The sequence below is a fragment of the Lytechinus variegatus genome, chromosome 2 (assembly GCF_018143015.1).
Source record: "Lytechinus variegatus isolate NC3 chromosome 2, Lvar_3.0, whole genome shotgun sequence".
In the NCBI taxonomy this organism is placed as follows: domain Eukaryota; kingdom Metazoa; phylum Echinodermata; class Echinoidea; order Temnopleuroida; family Toxopneustidae; genus Lytechinus; species Lytechinus variegatus.
Genome location: NC_054741.1, coordinates 3,456,608 through 3,463,279, shown reverse-complemented (window position 1 = coordinate 3,463,279; position 6,672 = coordinate 3,456,608). Strand labels below are relative to the sequence as shown.

The 6,672-nt window shown below is 36.5% G+C and overlaps 1 protein-coding gene across 1 annotated transcript in view; it reads left to right on the top strand.

Moving 5' to 3' along the window:
• Positions 1 to 3,379: 3,379 nt before the first annotated feature.
• LOC121407084 (protein broad-minded-like) overlaps positions 3,380 to 6,672 on the top strand; it is a 30,215-nt gene continuing 26,922 nt past the window's right edge. Inside the window, exon 1 of the mRNA XM_041598011.1 lies at positions 3,380 to 3,449. The gene's annotated coding sequence lies outside the window, so the exon portion shown is untranslated. The remainder of the gene's footprint in view (positions 3,450 to 6,672) is intronic.

The following is a 6,672-nucleotide window of genomic DNA, read 5'->3' as shown; positions in this document are numbered from 1 at the left end:
AGCATGCTAGGAAAATATTCGGATGTTCAGGGGAACATCAAACAGGGGAATAAACATTTAGATTGATATCGGCATTCTCAAATTAGGGCTGTTCTACACTGTAAAAACTGGGGTGTTAAAACTGACACCGATTGGTGTTAATAGAGGACTACACCCTGAGGTGTTAAAATTACACCTTAGAGATTAAACATAACACCAAAGAGTGTAAATGTAACAACATATAAGGTGTTGTAATAACACCTATAGGTTTAAAACTAACACCACCAATAATTTAACACCGGTGTAAAATAACTGATGTGGTCCTCTATGTACACCGGTTAACATCACAGTTTTTGCTGTGTGTACTGAGGGCTTATGGCACCAAATAATTTGGATTTAACATATTCATCTGTTTTATTCAATACTGGAAAATTATATAGTTAGGTCGCTTAGGCGTATGTTCGTTTGATCACCAGGCAATTTAAGTTTGATTAATGTTCTTGAAAATGCCTAATGACAATGTCAAACCGGTTCAATTTTTCTGATTAATTTGATCGATCGAGCCGATGATACTGTGTATAGATTAAAGCCAACTATACAAAGCTACGCCCCATAGAGGTGGATTAAACGCAATTAGTAATAGTCGCAATCCATTCTCTATCTAGTCAATATCTACAGCTAATGCCCGATTTCCTTTTTATTGAAGAATACAATTACAGGGACGATAATTAGAGTTTCTCCCTTCAACTATTTTCATTCACTTTTCTTTTAAATATTTAAATACAGCCTCTAGCATATCTTAAGCATCATATTTAGAAATAACATACCCTGTTTTTTTTTTGCATTACAGTTCCTGAACTGAAATAATGACATCAATAAATAATATATTCCGACCATGTGTTTGTCTAAAGTCCTTTATATCTTCCGGTAATTTCGTGGTCATGAAAACTTCTATCATTTCGAAGTGGATATAGAGACAGAGAATATGAATTTACATGAGATTAAATAATCTAACTGTTACTATGGTAACTATCTGACAAACCAGATTTTGTCAAACAAAATATCTTAACTTCTTAAATGAAACACGCCCAGTGCCTACTGAGATAAGAACATTAAAATGATTGGGCAGAAACTGGCGTATCTACACTGAATAAAAAATGAATAAACAACGGGTATGAATTGTATGCAATCTTTCGTACGGTTATATAAATTTATTTTTTTACCAGTTGAATGCAAGAACAGAGAGAACAAAAACAATTACGTGCAGCAAGTAAAATGAAATAAAATATGTTACATTAATCTTCAGTTAATAAAAAATCGAACCTAGTTACTAAAATGTTGTCTTCATTTCCTCATCCTTTTTGCCACTCCAATTAGTATATAAGAAGTATTCTGTCTCTTTGTTGAGTGCAGATTATTTCCTAAAACCTTGCAAATCAGGATTATTTTCTGAAAGTTACATGCATAAATACTTTGATGTAAGGAAAAATATTAGTGACAAATTTATCTCCAGATTGTTCAAATATTTTATAAAAATCTGAAACATATAAGATTTTATGGGCTTTGTACAGTTATTGATAGCATTCAATGTTTGATCCCAAGGCTGGATTTTACGATATAATAGGCCTACATACAATAAAGTTTCGGTTCGGTGTTACAACAAGATTGTGTTGAGGGGAGTCAATAGAGATATATTACTCTTTATCCCACTTCGTCTTTATCTATTTTTATGCAAAAATCCATTCAAGCAAAAGCCTTATACAGATTTTTTTTTGTTTCTTTGTGCGTGTAGTATCTGAAATTGCAACACCCACATTATGACAAATTCCTAATTATTGCTACTTGAAAAGATATTAGCAATCTATTGCAAGAAAAAAAACGAAGAAAGAAAGTCAGTTAGGGGAAGGAAGGAAGGAAAAACCAGTTTCACTGGCCCAGTTAGACCAGTATAATTTTAACTGGTAACTCTGGAAATTGGAACATCGGTTTACTGGTCTTACTGGTCCAGTTAAAATTAAACTGGTCTTGAATTACTGGAATTTTGTACTGGTATCCAATATCAGCTGGTCTTTACTGGTATTTTCTACTGGTCTGACTGGTCCTCAAACTGGTCGAATTGGTCCTCGTACTGGTCTTACTGGATCACTTTTTTACATGCATTTGGTTTGTTATATACCATGGTCAGTGAAATGTGATGGAAAAGATGGTTAGTAAATTAATCTTTCTGCTGTTATTTTAAATGTGATGTAAGAAATTACATATTTTCATTGTGAATTAGTTCACACACTTATTTAGAAAGTTTTTAAACAACAATAAGTGCCATTGCAAGGACATTCCATTCTAAATCCTGATTTTTCTTTGAAAAACAGGAATATGCAAATGAGGTAAACCACGTGACCAGCATCATCCAAATTACTGGTATTACTGGTCTTGACCAGTTCAATTTCAAACAATGAATTACTTTAGACCAGTTGACTCTATCAGAGGAATATATCTTGCTTTGTTCTTAATTATTTAAAAAGGAAAAAAATATTTTAATGATAATGTTAATACTTGATAATTATGATCATATTAATAATAATAATTACAATATCAATAACAATGATAACGGTAATGAGAATGATAACAGTTATCATAGTAATTATGATAATTATAAAAAAAAATGATGATAACAATGATAAATGATAACGGTAATAACTTTCTCTGAATTGCAAGATTAATTTTCCATAATTCATATTATGATCTGACTTGAAATAAAGTCATTATTTATTGGACCAGTACAACACCAGTTTGATGAAAAACAATTTAACTGGTATGGTTTGAACTGGTCTCCAGTTGATTTTTACTGGTCCAGATAAAAATCAACTGGTCCAGTAAACATATACGGAAAACCAGTAAAAATCTACTGGAAACCATTTATTGGACCAGTAGCATCAGTTTGATGAAAAATAAATTAACTGGTATTACTAATTGCTTCAACTGGAATGCAATTATTGGAACTGGTCTCCAGTTGAATTTTACTGGTTCAGTTAAAAATCAACTGGCCCAGTAAATATATACTGGAAACCAGTAAAAAAAAATACTCGTCTAACTGGTTTTTCCTTCTGGGAAGCTAGTGTTAGGAAAGAAAGAAAGAAAGAAAGAAAGAGGAAGGAAAGGAAAACTTAAAACTTAAAGAAAGGAAGGAAGGAAAGAAAGAAATGAAGGAAGGAAGAAAAGGAAGAAAGAACTTAAAGAAAGGAAGGAGGAAGGAAGAAAGAATATAGGAAGGAAGGACGGAAAGAAAGAAATGAAGGAAGGAATGAAGAAAGAAAGAAAGAAAAAAAGAAAAGAAAAGAAAAGAAAGGAAAAGAAGATCAGTGCCGAGACGACGGGATCGACGACGACATGGAGAGAGAGGGCGCTGTCTTATTTGATTTATTGGTGTGATGTTGTGTTGACAACACACAGACGCCGATTTAGATTTGCAGGTAAGCCTTGAAATTTTACTTCAAATACGTCAATTTTCTAATCTTTTACTAAATTAACTTTGTTCAGAATCGTATAATTGGAGTCGATGATCGAAGGGAACAGCAAGGCTCGTTTCTGAGTTCTGACCAGTTTTTATTCATGATTCAATTTTAACCGACTCGGGTATTTCGAGTGCGAGCGCGGATCCCAGCTCCCCCGCCGCGCCGCCGCGGCGCGGCCCACTGTTTGTGCCTGAACAGTGCTGTGCTGCTGTCGCCTTTCTGCTCCGGATAGCGGTACTAGACAGGTGAACATACTTTCAGTTGACAGTGATTAATGACAAACTCAGATGATGTATTTCTTTACTGTACCTTAATTTCAAAGATATGTTTATAACAGGAAAATAATAAATTGAGCCAAATACAAGTACGGTACTCCAAGACTCCAAATAATACTAGTACCGTATAGGCCTACTCCAATCAGTAGAGGCGCACGGCCAATATGGGAGACTCTCTCCAATAGGGGAGACAATCTCCCACATTGGAGACTTGCTTTGCAAAAGGACAAAAGAAACAACACCAACAAAAGCATGATTTTTTCCACCCAAAATTTTGTCTCACTGAGGTCAGAAGCCCATTTGTTTTGTGTGTGATTGACAACAAAAATCCTTATCAAAACAAAAGTAGACGGTGAATTTTTAAAGTAGACGGTGAAAAGGGGTAATTTTTCATGAGGAATCTGCTTATCACTTTTTCATTTGCCGCCAAGGTAATCCTTTTACAGCAAATGTAAACAAAGGAAATTGGTCTCCAAAACTGGAGACTTGTCTCTGAAATTGGATATCCAAAATCTTTACAAAAGTCTCTGATATTGGAGATAATCTCCCACATTGGAGACAGTCTCCAATGTTGGCCGTGCGCCTCTACTGCCAATTGCAAACCATGGCATGATGCCATGTTTTTATGATTTTCTCTGCTTTTTGAATTTTGCGATTCATTAATAATCAATTGCAGTGCACTGAAAAAGTCTGAAGTAAAAAAGGAATGGTGGTTGACTTTGTGGGTTAGAGAGATGTGATGGCATGAGATACCGTAATCATACCAGTGAGTGAGCGCAGGGCCGATATCTTAATCCATCCTCTGCCTGTTATTGGAGGGGGGGGGGCAGAGAGCAAAAAATTTCCTGATAACTACATGTAGACCTAGGCCTATAAGTATAAGTCCAGAATCAGTGACTTTGCTAAGATTTAATTCAAGGGGAGCGTGTGAAATACTGAGCATGAAGGGAGAAGCTGTGACAATTCCTTGTCTGCTCTTGCTTGTTGTACGTTCTCCTATAGGCCTAGGCCTTTTTATATTTTATCCAGAATCTGTCAATTCTGACAGATCACCTAATAACAGCTAGGATGCTTCTCAGTTGTTGACCGTCACCATGGCGCCGGATGGGGAGCAGCTGGGTTGCATTCATCCACATGTGTTGGCTTCTTGGGTTCTCTATCTCAATCACAGGTACCCGAATTTTCTTTAAATTCGTTTTTTGGGTATACTGCCCAACGCCCCACAGTAGGAGCCAAACGGGCAGGAAGTGCGCAGGTGTTGATGGCACGGAGAGAGATCTGCTCACCTCTCGATATCTGATTGGGGGTTGCAAGTAGACCACTACACTGGGGTTTCCCCCTACTCTTATTCGAATAGTGCAGTGGGTTCTTAACATGCAAAGGTGGTGACTCTCGGCCTCTACACGGGGCCTCCATTTAATGTCCTACCCGAGGGACGGAGTGTTATCCATGTAACATAGCCTGCATCTATGCAACAGGGGAGAGACGTTTACACACAATGCACTGGCTTCAGTCATCCGTCCAACTTATGTGGATGGCACAACTTATGTGGATGCTGAGTGACGCACGCACGTAACGGGCGATGTGAAAGCACATGATTCATGCTCCACACATACACACAGCATAACACACAGACTTAATATGCATGAACATGGATCAATGCATAGACTAATACACAGACTAATTCATATAGGCTACTACAGGTATATGGCAAAATTACTACAGCACTTTGCAGCAAGGCTTCATTTTTTTCATTTTTTGATGTTTCACTTTCCTTAATAAACAGACCATGTCCTATCATATTTTTGCATTGACGCCCAATGGCGACAATGCATTGTTCTTGTTCCATATTCCTATTCCGTAATCTTCTTCTTCCACCAAAATCCCATTTGTTTAACACATGGTTTTGTTAGCTCTACCCTGACTCCGTCCTTCATCCAAATTCAACCAAATTTGGTAGACATGTTGTCCAGCATCCCTAGTTGTGCCTCTCGTCTTCCATTTTCCAAAATCACTCATGCATGACCATCCAGGCGCCATTTTGTCAATTTCAAGTCCATTTGCATACCATTCTTCATTCTTTCATATCTCAGTTATCCTGCATGCTAAAGACTTCTAACAAATTGCTATAGATAGTCCAAGAGTTGCTCCGTCATCTGCGACATATAACTTGACCTTCAAAATGCCATCTTCATGCCTTAAATTCAAATCCAAAATAGCCTTCCTTCAAAAACTTCATATTTATTAAAATGTAAAGTCAAAAAATCGTAAAATGGCCATAACTCTTGTTTTTATTCATTTCGAGCTCATATATTCAGGAGTTGATTACAGTACCATATCATACATACTACTCAGTTTTCACGCATCACTGATTTTTCGTCATTGAAATAGCGCCCTCTAAAGTTTCAAAAACACTTACCTTTGAATGCTCCTCATTGCGTCATGCATGGCCAAACCCGTACCCTTTCTTGGATTTAGGGTCTTCAAGATATGCCCTTTCATGCCATTTAAAAAAATATATACCTTACAACTGACGAAATATCTGAAAAATGCTCCCGAAAATCAGCAAAATACCCCAAAAGGCACTTTAATGCCAGCACAACTTCAACTTGCTCTTATTTCCTTATTATTGAAGCTTATTCTTTCTAACTTGGCAGATCTGAGTATTGATATATACTTCAACAGTTCGTTAATGTTTTGTAACAGAAACTAACAAATTGCTGACGTCAGCTTAAAATTATTGTGCAAAACCTTCATTTTTAATGTCTTTCTTTATATGGCATTTACTTCCGGTCTATTGCCTGCACACAAATAAAAGTGGTATCAATGTCACCGCATTGGAATACTCTTTCCAGTGATACCAAATACGACATAGGTTACAACAGAAAATTTCAAGATAAGTCAAT